The sequence below is a fragment of the Adiantum capillus-veneris genome, chromosome 29, assembly GCF_014529385.1.
Source record: "Adiantum capillus-veneris isolate H3 chromosome 29, ASM1452938v2, whole genome shotgun sequence".
Taxonomy (NCBI): Eukaryota; Viridiplantae; Streptophyta; class Polypodiopsida; order Polypodiales; family Pteridaceae; genus Adiantum; species Adiantum capillus-veneris.
Window position 1 is genome coordinate 117,261,504 of NC_140959.1, and position 23,026 is coordinate 117,284,529.

Consider the following 23,026-nt stretch of genomic DNA (forward strand, 5'->3'; position numbering starts at 1 on the left):
ATCTTTTGTCCTTTCTTGAAAAAACCTCAAGGTTACATTCCATTAACTTCCTCAAATATGTCACCATTTAAGAAAGCAGTAACAATGTCTAATTGATGTATATCCCATTCACAATAAGTTGCCAATGCACAGTGTTCATACAACAAGTGGGAGCAAAAGTCTCTTTATAATCTATGTCTTTTTGTTGTGCATAATCTTTTGCAATAAGTTGATCCTTATAGCAATCAATCTCACCATCTGGCTTACGTTTCAGCTTGTAAACCCACTTTATAATAATGGCCTTTTTTCTAGGAGGCAAATCACATAAAGTCCATGTGTCATTTTTTATAAGTGCATCATATTCTAATTGCATGGTAGCCATCTAATTTTCTAAATTATGTGCTTCATCAAAAGATAGAGGTTCATCTACATCACATAAGCTAGAAACAGCCAAAGCATAACAATCTAATGCATAAGATGCACGGCGAGCTAGCCTGCTCTTTCTTAGTATCAGTAATAGGTTGATCCGTAGCATTTTCTAACATCCTAATCATTAGGAAGAGGATGGGGTGTAGGAGGGCCTCTTTATTTTCCATGACCTTATGGAGGTGATTAACATTTTGACAAATAGGTATACACCATGTGTGCAAGAATGGTGGGTGTGTAAGAGATGTGTCTCCGCCTTCCACAACTCCCACATATGATCTCCGACTTGACCGGAGCTCATAGATCTAAAATCTACACGCCGAGTCTTACCATAGATATGATATGCTACATGATATGGTTTTATCCGCTAGAATTTAAATTCCATTTTGGGGGGGAACTTTGAATTCAATTAACTAGCCGTTTTGCCAGGTTGAATTCAAAAGTTGTCCTTTGATTACTTTCTTGATACAAAAGGTTTGACTTCCTTATACTTCCCAATAAAGAGGCCCTCCTAGACCTCATTCTCTTCCTAATGTAGGCTGTACATTTGCCACATTCAAATTTACATTCAAATTTTCACCACTAAAAACAGGCAATAAACTATCATAAATGTCATGTGAGCTTACATTGTTTTCTCTTGTACATGACAACAAGAGCTGAACTGAACTCATCTCCTTGTGAAACCAAACTACGCTTTGTTTATAGATGATACAACCTGTAGACTTGTTAACTGAGCCTACGTCAATTAATGAGAGCTGCTAAAGATCGAAGCCTTATGAATGCACATCAAAGATGAATATGAAGAAGCAGTGAAGAATGGAGTTACACACTTTTCAGATAATTTCTTGATTTATTTAGCCATTGTGATAATTGCAATGTGTTACGGGCTCAATGAGAGTACCAAGATGTAAAGAATAGGTCAATAAGTGTGTCTAGGTTGCAAATACAATAAGTTGTGGAGCCTCAAAAGTCTTGGGCGCCCGGACATTACACATTTTAAACCTCGGCTACGGTATAAAAGCCACTTTTTGTAATTTTGGACCTAAGTTTTGGATAATGAAAGTGTGTGTATGTTGCAGTACAGTCATGTGAGCTCTCTACTATTTCAATCTTTTGTGTCTCCCTTGTGTGGTGTTGCATTGCAAATCTGAGCATACCAACGCGCTCGCAAGTGAAAGCTCTCTCTTTCTACGTAAGTTTCTTGCAATGAATTTGTGCTTTTAGTCATGCCCATCTACGAGCTATTTTCATTCCCTGTGCATAATACACGCATCTAAGCTAGTTTTCGATCATAGGAATAGATAGAGCACATCCTAAGGAAGCTATAGCGCGCTTCAAAGTCCGAAACCGACTGACCTAAAATAGGTTGTATATCTTATGCTTGATTTTTTCTGAGTGTCAAAAATGACATTTGAGCACATGCGAGTGTTGAGGATATTCTACACGTTTTAGGTAGTGAGTTTCATAGCATTTGGAGCACAATAGCTACATGAAATCAACGTATCAGCCTTTGGTAAACATGTTGTTTATCTTAGGCGCGATTTTTCCAGAGTGTCAAAAATGACTTTTGAGCACATAAGGATGTTGAGGATACTCTGTACATGCTAGGCATTAATTTTCATTGCATTTGGAGCACTATAGCTATACAAATGCATCCGATCAAGCTTGCGGTACAAAGAAAGTGACTTTTGGTGTCTGACACACACATGAGACCGATCTAGGTGAGAGCACACTAGACTTGGGTTTTTCAAGAGATTAGCTATCTCTTGTAGCCTCCATGCAATAGTCGGGTCAGCTACGTCCCACGGATTGACATTTTATGTATGTGATTCTCGCTTTGCTAGCATCGGTATGGTGAGGCTTGGTAGCTGGCCGACATTTTGGCGTCGTTGCCAGGGACAAGGCAACTTAGACTAGAGAAAAATCCAAAGCATTCACTTGAATTTCCATTACTTCCTCTACTTTTTTCCAGAGTAACCCATTTTTTGACTTTATCACGACTGAGAGGTGCTTGAGACTAGAGATACTCGGTAAGGACCTCGGGAGCATTTGTTTAGTAGGATGCATTAGGTGAAAGATCCTTGAGACTGGCTAGTGGTTGTAAGGGTGTCACCTAAGTAGGAAGTAGAGATTTGAGACTGAAAGTTTAATTTTCCACTTTCTGCACTCTTTTTTCATGTTCAGCATGAGTAGGGTAAGTACAAAACCATCAGGATTGCATCTGATCTAAGGTGCATTGAAGAAAACCAAAAAAATGTCAAATCTATTTTAGGCATGCCTAAGATAGACAAGGAGTTCTAGGATTGAAACTGAGAAATTGAACTTGAAAGGTGGTAGACCAACTTGTTTAGGCCATCCCCATTGATTTTGGAAACATTTGGATCACTAAAACACTTGGTCAAGTCCAAAATTGGAAAAAACCGCAAACTTCAAAGACAATCAACAAGGAAAAGTCAAGTCAGGGTAAAAATTGAAACCATGATGTGGATAAATCCTAAAACTTGTGGGAAATATGAAAAAAAATGAAAAAGGTCAAAATCTGGAAGAGTTTTATCTTAGACGCGTCGAAGATAGAAATCTCTCTAGAGAGGGTATTCTGCCAAATTTGCAACTCACAGGGTCTATTAGGATCATAATATAGCTCCTAAGCAAGTTTCATGAAATTTGGAGCTATGCAAGGGTGAAAACACCAAGAAAACTAGAAACCCTGAGTACAAGATTAAAAAGGGTGACAAAACACTAGTAAATTGTCCAAACTTTGTGAAACTCATTGAACAAGCTTGAAATATCATATCGGTTAAAAATATGTTGAAACAAGGAAATTTTATCTTAGACACACTGAAGATATAATTTTCACCAGAAGGGTAATTTTCTTGATTTGACACCAAGATTACATGTAAAACCCCATGAAAATTACCTTGAGAAAAAATCTCTTGAAATAGTGAAAATTTATCTTATGCACATCGAAGATAAATTTTTCACTAGAAAGGTGATTTTTTTATTTTGACACCAGGGTTAGCTTTTTCTTATCATAGGAACCCTATTCAAGTGGTCAAAGTTCAAAATTTGAAGAATTTATCTTAGGCGCACATAAGATAAATTCTCTAGTAGAAAGGTGATTTTTTTAATTTAACACTAGGGTTAGCTTTGCCTTATCATAAGAACCCTATTCAAGTGGTCAAAGTTCAAAATTTGAAGAATTTATCTTAGGCGCACATAAGATAATTTTTTCACTCTAGAAAGGTGATTTTTTGCTTTTGACACCAAGGTTAGCTCAAGTGGTCAAAGTTCAAATTTTGAAGAATTTATATTAGGTGCACATAAGATAAATTCTCTACCAGAAAGGTGATTTTTTTATTTTGAAATCTGGTTTAGCTTTGTCTTATCATAAGAACCATATTCAAGTGGTCAAAGTTCTAAATTTGAAGAATTTATCTTAGGCGCACATAAGATAAATTTTCTACCAAAAAGGTGATTTTGGCAAAATTTTCATTAGCATAGCTTCCATTGAACATTATAGAGCTCTAGAGAAAGTTTGAACAACTTTGAAGCTGTGTAAAGACTTGAAACACCAAAACAAATGGAAACCTTCAAGACGGGACAAAAAGAGATGGTAAACCACTCACATATAGTTCAAACTTTGTGAAACTTAGTGGAGAGACTTGAAACTACATGTAAAAACCTAGGAAAATTACCTTGGGCAAAAATCACTTGAAATAGTAAAATTTTATCTTTGGTGCTTCGAAGATAGCAATTTTATCTTTGGTGCTCCAAAGATAGCTTGTTATCACCAAGGGTACATGTGATTGCAGGTCAAACTATTTAGAGCCATAGTTTTTCATCATTTCAAATTCTAATGCATTTGATCTTGAGTTTCCCGACTCTTGTGTGTCTAGAAAGTATTCAACTATCAGAATTGCTTGGGCACAAGCAATCTTTTCAACCTGAGAAGGAGGAATTTCACGATGCAATAATTGAATCTACAAGGAACAGACCAAACACAACATGGATTCAATCCAAGCAAAAAGTTCAAGTGAACCAGAGCTAGTCAATGTCAGTAGCAAAGGCACAAATGCAACATAGAAATTTTTACAACTCTATGGTTACAATGGAGATTTAGAAGGCTATAGGTATCTTATGAGCAGCAAAAGTAGCCACGATCCTATCAATCAGAGTGAATCCATATTTAGAGAACTCACAGATGTTTACAGATTTCAATGGAGCCAGGTATTGCAAGCTCAGAGATGAGGTGCAGATAGATGTGCAAAAATTGATCCAAGTGGTTATCCAAACATCATCACAAGTCATCAAACCATACAGTCGGTGCATATGCAATCAGGGTCATTTTACATGGATTATGGTCGTTCGATCTACAATTGAGAGCCAAAAATGGAAGATCTAACAGACCAACCAATAGAAGCCAATTTAATTGGAGAATCAAGTCAAAGGCGGTATAAAGGTCAAGATGGAGCAATAGTTTGATGCTCAATGTTCTAAAAGAAGAAGCTAACAACTTGGCAAGAAGCAAAGACTTCTCAGCATTAGGAAGAGGATGGGGTCTAGGGGGAGCTCTTTATTTGCCATGAGATTATGGAGGTGGTTAACATTCTCACAAATAGGGGGATTCCATGTGTGCAAGAATGGTAGGTGTGTAAGAGAGGCGTAAGAGTGGTCAAAGGATACACTTTTCTCTCCCAAAAAGGGGGTGGACAACTTTATGGTTTTTGGCCCTCCATAACTCCTACATACAATCTCCGATTTAAGCAAAGATTATAGATATGTAACCTTCACGCCAAGCTCTTTCCATAGGTATGTTACATGATATGGTTTTGCCCGCTAGATTTTAAATTTCATTTTGGGGGAGAAATTTGAATTCAAATAAACTTGTTGTTTTGCTTGTTTGAATTCAAGAACTTTCCTTTATTTGCTTTCTTAATACTACAGCTTTGACTCCCTTAAACTGTCAAATAAAGAGGCCCTCCTACACCCCATTCTCTTCCTAATGGCAAGAGATTTAGATAGACAAGCCAATTGATATACCACCAGTGTTGATGTATTGCTCAGATTCTGAAAGAAAAGGTGGACATTTTCCAAAGGATTGTCCAAGAACCCAGATAATAGAGAAATGGCCATTGCAAAGCAAAACATGGAGCAAACTGAAAATACGGATTGCAATGTAAGTGCAATCTAACTCCTCATTTTTGGTGCAGTCAAATGATTTTTCATTACCATTAGAAGCACCAGTAAAAGTACTACAAGTTCAAAATCAGCATAAAGATGCACACACACCTGAAAAGCTTAAAATTGATTCTTTGAACAAAAAATTACTCCGTGAATTTGGTCAAAGTGTCCAGTTATCACCGAAGGTTGAAAAGAGTGTTAGGTTTTGTCATAATAACTAATATCTAATTCTCCTAAATGATTTTCTCATGTTAAACTGATCATTTAATATGGAGAAGTACCAAGGGACAAAAAGCTACAATATTGGTTAGGCTGGCAAACCAGTCACAGTAGGATCCAAAGGAGGAAAAATAGGGATCCAAAGGGGGGGCCATCTGCAAAAGAGCAATGTGCATCAATGGGCTTCAAAGACCCTAAGGTTCAGCCCATTAAGACTTAGAAAATGCTAAGGTTCCAAAATTAAATCAATACTCAGTGGTCAACCTTTAGGGAAAATTTGGATGCTTGTGGGAAGACTCAAAAGTCTTTCCACATCCCTATCAAGGAGGGGGCGAGCCTTATATGTAGGGGATGAGAGAGAAACATACACACACTCTTGCAAGCTCCCTTTACACAAAGGGCATAGTGGACACATGTCAGCTTCCTAGCCCACTTGCCCCCAAGGTGCATTCAAAACCTATTGGAGGGCCATAGAGGTGGACCAATGAGAATTAGGCTAGAGTAAATTTAGTTTAATTCATTTAAAAACACTTCATAAAAGAACCAATAGAAGTTAAGCTCTCTAGAAGACTATTGGACAGTCTCCCAAGGGGTCCAATGAGCTTTCAGTAGCCCAATGGCTTGCCTGAATCCTATTGGCCAGAAGACTAAGGGGTTCAATAAGAGTTTAATTGCATTAGTTAAATACCTAAAGCTCTCACAAAAGGGTAAAGGGGAGCACATGTCACAAGGCTATCACTTATGCTTCTTAATAATCATTGGCTAAGCTTTGCAGGGGCCAATAGGATGCCATCATGAGCAAATAGCAAGAGGGGTCGACCAAGAGAGAGAGGGGGCTGATTTTTGCAAGGCATTATTACACACACACTCACACAATTTCATGGGTGGAGTAAAGAAGACTATCTCCTTCTCAAGCTTTAATGGAAAGCTCATCATCTACTCCAAGCTTGTGAGAAGGGAGGCCTACACCAAAAACTCTTGGCTTTGTGATGCAAATCCAACCAAGATCCAAGCTCCAATGCATGATCATCTCCTCTACCATGCTAATAATACTAAGATATGCTAAGCTATTAAGAGTGATTACGTGAGGAGACATACTTCTTTCTCCTAAGAATACTCCTTTTTCCTCTCGATCTACTCTCATACCCCGCTAGCTCTCACCATCTTCGAAGGTGTGTGAGGTCTTGGGTTTGAGACCATGAGGGAATTGATGTTGTGTTTTCAAGTATAAGCTTGGTGCTTGAAGCTTTCATCTTCATTGCACCAGCAAGTTATTGAAGGAACACAAAGTATTGTATTGTAAAATGTCTCTCTTGATGGGGAAAACCTATAATACAAAGCCTTTTGGACCGGCTCCATGTAAATCCGATCCTCAACTGTTGTCAATAGCTTAATTTCTCTCTCTTTTTGAAGTATTGTTCATGCATATCTAACTAGGTGTTATGCTTTTGTTGCTCTCTCCATCCAAGCACTCTTGATATGCTCATTAGGAAACTAGTCTTAATGAAATGCTCACTATGTCTATGTTGTTTTCCACTACACACAAGTCACTAGAGCATTAAATGTTACATTGGTATCAAAGCACAAGGTTTCTCTTTTCTTGCTCAAGAAGAAAGGTCCTCAAGCTGACTATAAATGGTTGGTATTATTAATTGCAATTGAGTAAGTAGAATAGGGATTTTTCAGCCTTGCAGTGCGCCTGCTTCGTGCAGATAATGGGGCATCACCTCAAGAGCTATGGTCTTAATAATGGAGTCCTACGGGGCTTGCCTACAGCTTAACCACTATTGAGCTATTAGAAGCTTGACAGGAGCCGGTACTATTTTGGTGGTGAAAGACCCTCTCTGCTATTCCTTGCAGTTAATGATATTTGAGCCACAGGTACAGAAGCTTGAGTGCTTTTCTAAAGGGGTTAAGAGGAGTAGCAACTAGGGCTTGAAGTGCCAAAGTACACTTAAAATTTTACACCTAAGAGTTGCTAGAATGGCTGACAATAGTAAAGAGAGTGAAATTAATGTTGATAGCTTTGATTTTGCTAATGAACAGGCTACTAATGATGCCCCTATGCTTGTTAATTACCTTGTTACTAGGCTTCAACAAGCCTAGCAACCAGCCATGGGCAATCCATCCCTCCAAAGTGAAGTGCAATGGTAGCTATGTGCTCATGGGATTCTCCAAACTCCCCACCAAGAAGAGAGAGTACCTAGGAAGCCTCCTTGTGAGACTTCCAAAAGAGGTCTCTCTCCGATAAGGGAAGAAGAAGAGTATCCGTATGACGGGCTCAAAAATCTACTACTTAACGATGCATCTCCTTCCCAAAGGAGAACTCAAGTTTCAACGGTAGAGCCCCCACTAAAATAACGAGAAATAAGTGAGTCTCCTGCCACCTCGACAGAGATGGCTCCACGAAGACGGTAGGCAAAACGCTCTCCATCACATCTTTACAAATACATTGTCATGCCTTTTGGCTTGACCAATGCACCAGCCACATTTAATCGCTTGAGATCTCTAATTCACTAGACAAACACAAGCAATATCTCCAGGTAATATTTCAAGTCTTACAAGAGAATAAACTTTATATTAATCAAAAGAAAAGTGAGTTTTTCTTACAAGAGATTCAGTATTTAGGTCACATTATCTCTCAAGATGGCATCCAAATGGATCCATCAAAGCTAGAGGCATACTATAGATGCTTCATAGAAAAGTTCTCACAAATCGCGAGACCATTACATGACCTAACAAAAAAAAATGTTAGGTATACATGGTCTGCCAAGGAGAACAATGCTTTCAAAAATCTTAAAGAGAAGCTTATCTCTCAACCTCTGCTTACACTGTCAGATCCCTCAAAGCCATTTGAGGTCCAATATGACGCTTGTGATGATTGCCTTGGAGCTATGTTGCTCCAAGAAGGGCACGCCATAGCCTATGAAAGTCGAAGGCTCAACCATGTTGAGCAAGCTCTAGGCATATATGAAAGGAACTCCTCGCACTTCTACATGCCTTAAACTCATGGAAGCACTATTTATTGGGGACTCCTTTCATTCTATGGACGGATCACCAAAACCTTAAGTACTTCATGACGCAGAGACCAAGCTCTCCAACAAACAAATGAGGTGGGCAATTTCCTTTCGCAATTTCATTTTCATATTGCTCACATTGCGGGCAAGCATAATCAAGTAGCGGGTGCACTCTCAAGACGGCCGAGAGTGAATGCGATTTCCATAGCAACTCACAATGATCTATCTTTTATGATATATGAGTACACTATTGATCCCGATTTTAGAGATTTGATTTCAGCTCTTGCACTAGGAAGAAAGAGGAACCATTTACCTTACAAGATGGTTATCTTCTCTATGGCAATAGACTATGCGTTACTAACTCACTACGTGCGAAAGTAATGTATGAATCTCATGCTCCTCCTTATGCGGGACATAGAGGGATTCAGTCTACCCTAAAAGGGATAGAAACATATTTCTATTGGCCAACCATGAAAGCAAACATACAAGAGTATGTTTCAAAATGTGTGGTCTGCCAAAAGACGAAGTTTGATAGAGGGAAGCAACCTAGATCGCTTCAACCTTTGCCAATCCCTAATTCATCATGGGAGAGCATATCCATGGATCTTATCTTTGGATTGCTTAAGTCTATCCATGGGAATACAGGAATATGGACAATAGTAGACAGGTTCAACAAACAAGCTCATTTAATACCTATCAAAAAGACTATCAAAGCCCATCAAATGGCAACCCTCTTCATATCACAAATCTTCAAGTACCATGGCTTGCCAATGTCCATAGTGTCAGATAGAGATCCTAGAATGACGAGTAATTTTGGAAAGGGTCTCTTTGAGAATTTAGGGACAAGGCTTAACTTCTCTTTGGCCTATCACCCTCAAACGGATGGCCAAAGTGAAATAGCTAACCTAACAATTCTTGATCTACTAAAAGCCTACGTAACGAAAGTAGATCAAAGGTCACACAATGGGAGAAGTACTTACCATTAGTGGAGTATGCCTACAATAACACTATACATACCTCCACTGGAAAAGCAACTTTTGAGGTAATTGAGGGAAGATCCAAAAGTCCCCTACTACTTAAGGTACACAGGAAGATCTTCGTTGTAGATGTATAGCCAAGACCTACAAGAATCTTTCCAAAAGATTAAAGATGATATCTCTATCTCACAGCAAAGGCAAAAGGTAGTTGTTGATAAGCACAGAAGAGCTCAAGCCTTTAAACAAAATGATTGCGTCATACTTGAAATTCCTAAGGCTTGATTAAGGCACACAACGGGCAAGAATCCTACTGGACACCAAAAGTACTATGCTAAATTAGAAAAAAGGTACTATGGTCCCTTCCAAATTCTTAGACCAATCAATGAGATGGCCTATCAACTCAAGTTACCCAGTCATTGGCTCATATACAATGCTTTCCATGTGAGCCTACTAAAGCCTTACAAAGGAGAGCCACCTCAAGAACAAACAATTGAAGACCCACCGAAGATCAAGGACCAAGAAGAGGTGTTGTAGCCCAAGTCCATTCTCCGACATGAAGACAAGGTATTGAGAGGTGGTAAGTTTAAGAACTATCCTTTTGATGATGCTAGATGGATGCAAGGCTTACAATTAAAGGATAACCTAAACCTTGTCAATGCTTAGAATGCTTCCCTAGAGTAGGCAAATGTAAAAATGTTTAGAACAAAGTTCTTGTCTTATAAGACTCTCTTTTTCTTTATTGTGCACAAATGCTAAGAAATATGCATGCTTAGGATCAAGTTTGCGGAGATGATGTCTTCCAAACACCAAGTAGAGCTTGTCACTCTACTTATGGAAGATTGATAGGACTAATGTGCAGACATTCTTGCAGTAGCTTAGGCTCTCAAGCGCCAAATGAATTAGTCATCCATTCTAGAACGATGCCATAGGGTAAAAAAGGGATCCTCTACCCGCTAGACAAAGGGCATAGCGGACACATGTCAGCTCCCTAGCCCAATTGCCCCTCGGGGGGTGCACTATGTAATCATGTTAATGTATAATGTGAGTTCGAAAGGAGGGGTTATAAACTACAATAATTTTAGGCAATTTAATAGAGATACATTAAAATAAGGGGTTTCTATATTCAAATTTGGAAAAAAATTACTAAAATAAGGGGTCATTTTATTCATTTAGACATGTTAAAAGAGGAATATTTTTAATACCCCATGAAGCCACGTTATATAGGGGGTACTGAACGGTGAACCACCCGAGAGTTGCCCCCAAAGTGCATTCAAATCCTGTTGGAGGGCCATAGAGGTGGACCAATGAGAATTAGGCTAGAGTAAATTTAGTTTAATTCATTTAAAATACTTGATAAAAGAACCAATATAAATTAAGCTCTCTAGAAGACTATTGGTTGGACAGTCTCCCAAGGGGTCCAATGAGCATTCAACATCCCAATGGCTTGCCTGATTACTATTGGCCAGAAGACTAAGGGGTCCAATGAGAGGTTAATTGCATTATTTAAATACTCCAAGCTCTCACAAAAGGGGAAAGGGGGACACATGTCACAAGGCTATCACTTATGCTTCTTAACTGTCATCGGATAAGCTTTGCAGGGGCCAATAGGATGCCAACATATGAGCAAATAGCAAGAGGGGTCGACCAAGAGAGAGAGGGGGGGTTGATTGTTGCAAGGCATTATCACACACACAATCACACAATCTCATGTGTGGAGTAAAGAAGACTATCTCCTTCTCAAGCTTTAATGGAAATCTCATCATCTACTCCAAGCTTGTGAGAAGGGAGCCTACACCAACAACTCTTGGCTTTGTGATGCAAATCCAACCACGAGCCAAGATCCAATGCTTTCTCATCTCCTCTACCATGCTAATTACTAAGCTATGCTAAGCTATTAAGAGTGATTATGTGAGGAGACATACTTATTTCTCGTAAGAATACTCCTTCTTCCTCTCGATCTACTCTCATACCCCACTAGTTCTCACCATCTTCAAAGGTGTGTGAGGTCTTGGGTCTGAGACTGTGAGGGAATTGATGTTGTGTTTTCAAGTGTAGGCTTGGTGCTTGAAGCTTCCATCTTCATTGCACGAACAAGTTATTGAAGGAACACAAAGTATTGTATTGTAAAATGTCTCTCTTGATGGGGGGAAAACCTATAATACAAAGCCTTTTGGAGGGGGGACCATGTAAATCCGGTCCTCAACTGTTTTCAATAGCTTAATTTCTCTCTCTTTTTGAAGTATTTTTCATGCCTATCTAACTAGGTGTTATGCTTTTGTTGCTCTCTCCATCCAAGCACTCTTGCTATGCTCATTAGGAATCTAGTCTTAATGAAATGCTCACTATGTCTATGTTATTTTCCGCTACACACAAGTTACTACCATTAAAAGTTACAGGTTTGCAAGTGTTGATTCATCCACATCCATGAGTGTGCAATCGTTCACGAGTCTAAGGAACACGTCAAAGCAAATGATGTTAGCTTTGTATGGTACACATAATTCATATGCACATTATCTAGACCAAGAAGGGCAACTGTACAAAAAGGATCAACGAGTTTTTTAAAGGCCCACATACCAGCTCGTAGAATTATGCCCAGTGATAGATCATGAAGGATGGTTCATTTCAAAGGAAATAATCTATTATTTCCCATCCTCTCTAGAGCTAAATGAGGTTACCCCAGTAAACCCAGAAATCTATTCAGATCCCAACTCTCCCCCATTGGAAATGAAGCTTTGACGTTTTTACCAAACGAGCATATAATTTGACCAAAACAATCGTAGATATAGACAAGAGTCTAAAATTTACGATGCCTTGGGTCTTGAAACCACAGGAGCTCATATCATAGGAGACAAATGGGATAGACAATATCATGGTGAAGATAGTGTTATCTACAGCTTGACTTGGGGAATCATATATCATGTTTCAGAGAGGTACACAGGAACTTTATGGAAAAGGTTTACAGATGCCAAACATCAATAGTGTTACCCACAGTGTGCCTTCACAATCTCAAAAGGTGAGACTAAATCTAAACCAAATAGTATTAAGCCCATCTCATCATAGAGAAAGCTTTAATGATCACCCTAGGAAGGGGGGAGCTGTAAATTCATCAAAATCAGCTCCTGTACTACTAGGAAATGCAACATAGGTTAGAAGCACTAAACACCATATTGATGAGTATGAGACTTTAGAGCCAATTTGGGAATCACCAATGTCTTAAAGATTTAACCGTATGGACAAATTTCAAACTATTTTTTAAGGCCAACTCCTTCCACAAGGTAGTACTTGAAAAGTTCTTTCAAGCCATGCTCTCAAAACTTTGGCTAAGATTTGGCCATGTGGTCAAATATGAAGCTCATTTTGAAAGTGGGAATTGGGAAATTCCCAAATTCACTAATATGACGTAACTAATAGAACTTCTAGCGAGCAGACCCTTGAAAGCAAAAACCATTGAAGGATCATATGGTTGTTGGAAGTTCCCAATTGATTTAGATTCCATCAGAATCTATAGACAAATGCCTCTATGAAGATCATCAAGGACAAACATTTCAACTGATCTTCACAAGTCAGAGTCAAAAGCCGACAAACCCAATAGTGTTCAAGCAATTGCATGTGATCAAGCTCACGTTTGCATATCGAGATGCAGGTGGCAATGAACACCAGCAAGTTCATGACATTGTACAAACCCAGACGGATGGTCCAACTGAAGTCAAAGACTATCTAAAGATGGTGCAAAGCCTCAAGCTGCCAGAACAGGTGAAGCATAGGTCAAATTCACAAAACCTAAAGTCCAGAAAGCTACACAAAAGTCACCACCAAAATCTCTTCTGAAGAGACAGATTCTGCTGAAAAGTACATTGGATCTTTTAAGATCAAAAGCTATTCAAATGCAGGTAGATAATGCTCAACAGTTGCAAGAAAATAGTGCAGTATCACAACAAAACGAGCCAACATTGACCGAAGAAGATGAACAAAGCAAAGAAGGTGTAGAAAAAGTTCAATCCAAGGTCACCACCATTGTACACGCACTCAATTTAGATGAAAATCTTGAGAAGATCAAGTGCAACATTACTGGTGAACACGAAGAAAATTTGTCAAGTAAAGTAAAGCTAGATTTTTAGCTAGACAAGAACTTCATGTCCTTTTGTACTTAGAAAAAATGTGGCAGCTCACAGCTGGAAGATGCTCCTAAATTTGTGAGCATATCTGGAGACAAAAAAGTAGAATGTTGGGGAATCATTTCCACCGCCATTCAAGTAGGTCCACATATCATCATAGCCCAATGTCATGTGGTAACAACAAAAGATGTACCAGATAACATCATAGTGCGAATGCCAATGGCCCAAAAGGTCCTAGAGATACAGAGCTCAACAAATATGCAGTCGTCAAAGACAACAAAGAATGAAGACAAGGACTGGTCACCTACGGACGATAGCACAAAGTCCTCAAGCACAATTAGAATGGAGACTAATGCCAAAGCAAAGATAATAGCAAGTGCACATCAAATAGAGCACATACCAATCACAAAAGCTATTGAGCAGAAAGAGCCACCAAAGCAAGAAGTAAAGAAGAACAAGGTTGCAAAAAGCAAGAGGCAATAGGAAGTCCAAAGATCAATCACTCATTGCCAACTGAATCAACTGATGTAAGTCAAATTGAAAAATAGAGTCTCAAGTCACCTCCATAGGACAAAAATATTCAATAGAACCTCCAATGAGAATAGCTATAGTCCTCAGTAGTGCAAATGGAGCAAGTGTCAGATACAATTCTCTATTGGATAAAGAATTAGAGTGCAATATGGTTGCAGAAAGCATCCAAAGGATCCTCCAGATCACTCTGGGTAAATAGAACAGTAAAGCAATGCTAAGTATGGATGTGAGTCAAAAAGAAATGGTTGCTACTCTTAGCATCTAGAAGCATGAAGAATAGGTAAAGTTTCAAGTAAAGTCTTCAAAAGACATGCATGCAGATGTCATCCTAGGACATCAATGGTTAGACCAACACAAGGCCTACATAGAAGAAACAATTCTACTACTCTACTTTTCAAGAGATAGCAAGCAAACATACAAGTACCATAAATGTTAGATTCAGAGTTGCAAAAGTCACAAGAATCAAAGGCAAATCTTACAGACAACGATAAAGGTAAAATGGACCTTCCTCTGACTAGCCCTAAAAGGTGTGACAACATATGCCTCTACATCAAAGAACCCTTATGGATCACTTTCTTCAAGCAAGTCAGGCTTTCAAAACTTCAAGTCAATTGTTGACCAAAACACAACCTCTAGGTAATCACTCGGAAAAGCAAAGACATTTCATCCCAAGTACTCAAGAAAGAAAAATAAAGTCAGGCAAGTGTTTGTTCTAAGGAGTTCAGTAAAAGTCAATGATCTAGTGTGGATTAAAGATTAAATATCAACACAAAACAACAAACACATGGGATGGATAGCATCACAATGGAGCTTAAAAGAACAGGAGTACTATAGAGGTAACAGACAGATATGGGTACTAAAACCACAGGTAAGGGCATATGAAGTAACGTCAAGACCCTCCCAAGAAAGAAGGCCCACTAGGTATCAACCTCAACAATATTCCAGGATACCTAAGAAGAATATTTACAAAAGGACAATATCAAAAACTTCTATAGTCAACCACACTTCTCAAGAGGATACAAAACAGAGACGGATCTCAAAGAATCTCCCTCTTGGACAAGAATTCTACACAGATTATTTAACGATTTGTCTACCAATCAACCACAAGCCAAATGCAGCTACACCAGACCTGCATAAAGATCTCAAGAGCTCAACAAGACCTCGAGCTAAGCAAAGTCAACAAAGGAGTTACGAAGGTCATCAAGAGATTTGGATTCCTTAGTCCTACAATGCTCCGAGTCAAAAGCTAGATACCGACAGCCAAAATAGGCCTACAAGAACCTCAAACACTACTTACAATAGGCCTAATTGGAGAATCAAACGAACAATGGAGTCTTCACAATCAAACAAGGACAACCCAACCAACAAAGCTGCAAATACAAAGGTGATTAAACAGGTATGACGAAAGAAACCTTCAATGCCAGCTTGATTCTTCAATAATCCTCTTTTTGAGGATTCAAGCTTACTTTTACCTGAAGAAATGTTTGTAGTAAGCTCAAAAATGTGAAAATTCAAGTCGCCAGGGTGCAAAAAACTTTCTTTGGCATAGTCAGAGTCGGCGAGCTGCTAAGCCAAAAAATGAGCAAAGCGTTAGTCCCAACGCTTCAAGTCTTAATAAAATTTGTGCTATGAATCGTAGTTATTAGGCTTACGCTCAAACTAAAAGAGTTGAGCATATCTAAGTCGTGTCACTCATGTTGGATGAGATGAGCATAAGAGTCAAAGTCTCTTAACTTAATCATGGTGAAGTGACGTTGACTTCAACACTCACGCATGGTGCACACTAAGATGAGAGCACATATCCTCAAAAGCAAAAACCCTTCTTAAAGGGGTGCCAGCTTGTAAAACCATGCCATATGCTTTTACACGGCTACACCTTCTATTTGAAGAACCCCTCAAAAATCTTTCTTGTACAGCATATTGTTTACCATGCATTTCTGTGTACGCATATAGGATGTCCCACCCTTGGACATACACATTAGACACTCTTTTTTGCTTCCACCTATGCACCTTGAGCGGACTACAGCAGGAAAACCAATGCCATCCATCATGCTACTCACATATTTTTTGCCCTTTTATTTCCATATCCATTAGCATGTAATCTCTTCAGTACTTTACTAATATTTCCCATGCTAATAAGTACTCCAATATTGTGCATATCCCGAAGGCATTTTTTTCCACTGGGTTTTTTTCCTTTGGTCATCCAGGTATGAGACCCTAATTTAGATCCTCATCATTCTACTTTCCTTGTACATCTCTAAATAAATAAATAAACAAAGAGACATCATCTCTCACATCAAAGACAAATTTGTACCAATGAAGAGGCTACGGTGGAATGAACCTCATCAACAAATTCAACGACTAATGAGACAATCAGCCCATCAACAACCAATCCAAAACCTTCCCCGGCCTCCACGGACACTTTTCAACAATGCCCGCGGACGAGTGCTAAAATCGGAAGGGGGGGAATGTTAACTGAGCGGGTGTCACTTAACAGGAGCTGCTAAAGATCAAAATCTTATGAATGCACATCAAAGATGAATATAAAGAAGCAGCGAATATTGGAGTCACACACTTTTCATATTTTCCCAAAATGACCATGTATTGTAATTTCTCAATTTATTTAGCCATTGTGATGTGTTATGGGCTCAATGAGAGTTCCAAGATGTAAAGAATAAGTCAGGTAGTGTGCTTTGGATTCAAATATAGTAAGTTGTGGAGCCTCAAAGGTCTTGGGCGCCCGGACAATATAGATTTTAAACCTTGGCTAAGGTATAAAAGCCACTTTTTGTAACTTTGGACCTAATTTTTGGATAATGATAGTGCACGTACGCTGTGGTATAGTCATGTGAGTCCTCTGCTGTTTCACTCTTTTGTGTATCCCTCGTGTGGTGTTGCATTGCAAATCCGAGCATACCAACGCGCTCGTCTCACAGGTGAAAGCTCTCTCTTTCGTAAGTATCTCACGATGAAGTTGTGGTTTTAGTCATGCCCGTCTACGAGCTATTTTCATTCCCTATGCACAATACACGCATCTAAACTGGTTTTTGACAATAGGAATAGATAGAGCACGTCCTAAGGAAGCTATAGAATGCTTCAAAGTCCGAAATCGATTGACCTAAATAGGTTGTTTATCTTATGCGCAATTTTGTTCGAGTGTCAGAAATGACATTTGAGCAGATAAGAGTGTTGAGGATAGTCTACACATTCTAGGTAGTAAGTTTTGTTGCATTTGGATCACTATAGCTACATGAAATCAACCTATCGGTCTTTGGTAAACATGTTGTTTATCTTAGACGGGATTTTGTCAGAGTGTCAAAAATTACTTTTGAGCACATAGGGACATTGAGGATACTTTGCACATGCTAGGCATTAAGTTTTGAAGCATTCAGAGCCCCATACTAGCTAGATACAAATTCATCCGATCAAGCTTGCGGTAAAGAAAGTGAATTTTGGTGTCTCACACACACCTAAGACCGATCTAGGTGAGAGCACACTAGACTTGGGTTTCTTGAGAGATTAGCTATCTCTTGTAGCCTCCATGCACTAGTCAAGTCAGCTACATCCCACGGATTGACATTTTATGTATGTGGTTCTCGCTTTGCTAGCATCCATATAGTGAGGCTTGGTAGTCGGCCGACAAGCCTTTACTTTCAGTACTGTAACCAACAAAAATGCATTTAATAGCCTTATTTTTTGCGCTAGGTTTATGGCACCAAGCATAGGCTAAACAACCAAAAACGCGTATGTAATCAATAGAAGGTTGTCTATCATGCCATGCTTCATATGGAGTCATAGACTGCAAAGCTTTTGTAGGAAACTTGTTGAGTACATAAGTAGCACACATGATGACCTCAAGCCAAAATGAAAGTGGTAAAGCTTGACTCTTGACCATACATCGTGCCATCTCCGTAAGCGACCTGTTTTTTCTTTCAGCAACACCATTTTGCTGAGGTGTATAAGGCACTGTACATTGGTGTTTTATCCCACAACTATCCAGAAATGCATTAAACTCATGAGACATATACTCCCCCCATCGGTTTGAATAGAGGGTGTCCATAGTACATTTAGAGACATTTTCAGCCATACCCAAAAATTGCTTAATGCACATAAACACTTCGGACTTAGCTTTAAGCGGGATACACCCATGCATGCCTCGAGTAATCATCAATGAAAGTCACAAAGTACAGGCAATTGCCTAAGGATGGAGTTTTCATAGGCCCACAAACATCACTATGCACAAGCTGCAACCTGCTTGTAGCCCTTACTGAACCATTCCTTGGAAACTTTGAACGCTGCATCTTACCCAAAATACAGCCTTCACAAGCATGCTTTAAGAGGCGGCAAACAGGAATTTCAAATTCACATGATCACGTATTTTTTCCGTAATCACACTGTTAATTAACAAAATTCTCAATTCACAAGTCTTCACATTCACAAAAATTGGCATGGTGACTTGAAGAAGACCGGGAGGCTCTGTGAGAGATTTGCCCACCGGGATATCTTCTTTGCCCATTGGGCCCCGGCGGGATACCTCAAATACCGGAAGGGCTGCGGCCCCGGCGATCCCACTTCATAGCCCGACGGGTTGCCAGGGTACCTATAAATAGGGCTCATAAGGGTCCCATTCTCTTCACAATTCTATCCTCTAAGTTTTGATTTGCACAGGTGTCCTTATAAGGGACAAAGAAAACCACGATATAAATTTTAGTTTACTTTTGTACGCTCTTTTACTATTTTGTTTTTGAAGGGGATCGGGGAGCACCACAGACGGAGAGTGAGAGAGAGAGAAGGAGACACACATACGATGTGGGTGGGGAGACTCAAAAGAGTGAGCAGCCCCCTATACACTTATGCTATGTATAAGGTATACAAGTCAGTGGGCGCCCAGACTCTGGGCGGTCGGGCAAGGCACACCCCAACAACCTCCCACTTAAAGGCGACTGTGCCTTTAAGCAAGAGAACCTAGTCTAAAGACTACAAAAGGCGAGAGAAAACTTCTCTCAACCGATGTCCACTGGCTGGCTGTGATCGTGTGCATCCGGCTATCCTGCTCCCGTGTAAGTCCATACACCACCATACGTACCGCACACGTACTGCAAGTATGTACGCAATACCTGCATATCTCCCTCGTGCACTATGCCATCATCATTCAACAAAAGACTGACAACCCAACTGCAAATGCTCCCACTGCAGTTGCGATATCCGGTCTCAAGATCAGCATCTCATACATGAGACCACCGAATGCCGATGCAATGCTAGCAGGCCCTGCTAGCTCTACGGAGCATGCATCAACATATATATCCGTGGCAATAGGCATCTCTGACTGACAAGGCGTGTCAGCCACATGCATCTCCTGACTGTCCGCAAAAGACGCATCAACCTGTCGTGCAACCTCAGAGCAAACCAACTACTCTAGGTGTCTGCTGGAAGACATATCCTGCACAACTATATCCCCATGCTCACTGTCAAGCATAGAAAGGAATGACTGCATAATCGCTGACATCTCAGCCTCCTCTGCAATCATCCACTGCAAACATGACCACTCAATCTGTTGTGACTCACTAGAGCTCTCATGCTCTAACTCCGTATGCATAGACTCTTGCACAACGTCCTCCTGTCGTGACTCACTAGAGCAAGACCGCTCTACCTATCTATCCTGCATAGAAGTATCTCGCACAACTGACTCTCTGCTTTGCTCAGTCACTAGAAAATCATGCATGTCTGACTCTGTCACCTCTCTGTGTGACTGCTCAAGTCGTGCCCCAACTGTGTGCACAACGAGCTCACTACTCTGCACTCCATGCAAAGCATCCTGCAACCCACAAGCAAAAGAGACTCACCTGCTCTCTCGCTCTCTACCTGGCTGTGTGATCACAGAGACAACACCGTCTCTCGCGTGATCCACATGCAATGGGTAACCTGTACCACTCCTGGCACCTCTCGCAATCACTAGCGAACCCAAATGCATCACAAAATCTCGCTCTCGTAGCGAAATCTGACATCCACAATCTCTAAGCTGACCAATCGAGATCAAACTCACTGTCAAATCTGGTACGTAGCACACATGTCGTAACAAGTAAGATGCACCACTCGGTAATGACAGTCTCGCATCGCCTGCACCTGCTATCGTATGCACCGATCCATCGATCAAACGTACACTACCAAGCATCCCGCTAGAATAGCTACAAAACCATGCACGATGCGGCGTGACATGAAACATAGCATCTGCGTCTAGCAACCACTGCGAAGGGAGTGCACTATCCACATGTATAGCATCTAGTGCATAGCTCGAGGTAAAAGTGACATCCCCGTCACTAGTATACTCCGACACTACATGTGCCTCAACTGTCAAAGCAACTGAGTCCATGGCATCACTACATACATCTCTGAGACTGCCATGTCTCCTACGATGTCGCATACGACGAAAACAACACCGTCTAACGTGTCCAGAATGACCACAATACCAACATGTCACCTGTCGGCGTGCTCGTGAATGTACATGTCTCACACGAGTCCTTGATGACTCAGATCTATCATACATTTCATGTAATCTGCGCCAAAGTGCTCTCGAAGTAGTCTCATACATAACAAGAGCATATACAGATTCCGCAAGGTGCAAAGAGAGCGTAGATAGTGCCATCTACTCTAGCTCCTGCCACTGATCGTCAGACATGTTTGAAGATCTATCTGCATCACCACTCAATGGTCGATGCAACCCTCGCTGTGTCAATGCATCAAGCATACACTCTCTCCATGCCGCAAAGTCTGACCCATCAAACACGCGCATCTGTGAGAGGTCACAATCTGATCGATCACATGTCTTTGCCATGAGCACAAGTAGCAAGCTAGATAGCAAAACCACCTCACCAACAACACCTTGAAACTCTCTACAAATATGGCCAGAAACACAATGTAAAACTTGTGAGACACACTCCAAAATAGAGCTCCCGCAATGTCAATACAAGCCTCGCATGCTCTAGTATCACATTGCAATCTGTGAGCTAATCATGAAGCCCACACTGTGCGGTATCGATGCATACACACGCACAAGTCTCCCACCTGCAGAGAACACCGCACGCAAATGCTGAGTGCAACCCGCAATCTCTACCTAGATCGCATAAATGATACGCATAAAACTCCTGGGAAAATTTCGCCAGAGTTTCGTCAGCAAAACGGCCACAAAACCAGTAACCAAACTGACTGCACGCTCAAAACCATGAGCAACCAAAGCGCATCAAACCGCACTCCAAATGCATGCACCAATCTCCACACTTTGCATACATCATTGCAAACACCTGCAAATCTAGTACACAAATATCTTCTCTACCTGTGACTGCCAAAAAACATGCTCGAGGCATACATTGCCGAGCTCAAAATGCAATCACATTAGTCTCCCTGAGCATCAAACCACATAAGGCATACATCGTATCCTCCCACCTGTGAGGAAACTTGCAGCAAATATCACTCTCACATCTGAGAGCAAGCCATGTGTGGAATCCTCGACACACAATAAACAACTGCTGCTGCAAAAAATTCAGCGTTCAGAATTTTAAAATTCTGATATGACGAGCGCGTCCGGAGCGTGCCAAAACCCCAAGGTAGACTCCTGGATCACATGTATACGAGTCCGGGTGTGAAAGCTATGCCAAAAACCTCCGTTTCGATCCAAAAACGCAGCATAAACTGCCAAAAGAGGGCTGAAAAATGCAACTCCTCAACCGTAGCTCGAATGAGGTTTCTGATGGCTCGAATGGCTTCGAAAGGGGGGTAAAACGTCAGAACACCTGGTGAACACGCTCTCGGAAAGCTGAATTTGCCGATGCCGAAGTCGAAACCCTGTTTGCACTCTTGAAAGTGCGCGCGCGCGCAGACGCGATTTCGGGAATGAAACTGGCTCTCCGCTGTCTTCGTGACTATGCACACACGCGCTCCCTCCTCACCTACGCTCTGATACCAATTGAAGGGGATCGGGGAGCACCACAGACGGAGAGTGAGAGAGAGAGAAGGAGACACACATACGATGTGGGTGGGGAGACTCAAAAGAGTGAGCAGCCCCCTATACACTTATGCTATGTATGAGGTATACAAGTCAGTGGGCGCCTAGACTCTGGGCGGCCGGGCAAGGCACAGGCGCCTATACCCCAACAGTTTTTAAACTAATATACTTGCTAATTTTGGTGTTGCTATCGGCATCAACCCTATCATTGGGTTGGAGGTGTCGTTAGTTGCATTGAATGATTCCCTTGCTTTTAGGCTAGTTTGGTGTTTCTTTCGGCATCAGCTCTACCACTGGGCTGATGCCCTGCTTTTTAGGCTTAGTTCATTGTTTCTATCAGCATCAACCCTACTATTGGGTTGGAGGTGTTGCATTGAATGATGCCCTGTCTTGTTGGGTTTAGGTCAGTGTTGGTCTCGGCATCAATCCTACATTTGAGTTGGAGGTGTCATCACTCTCATTGAATGATTGCCTGCTCTTTAACACTAGGTTGGTAATGGGACACTTTTATGTCCTGGGACACTTTTATGTCCTGTTAAGTGACCATTTTCCTTGAATTATGTCAAGAGTTTCAACATGGAT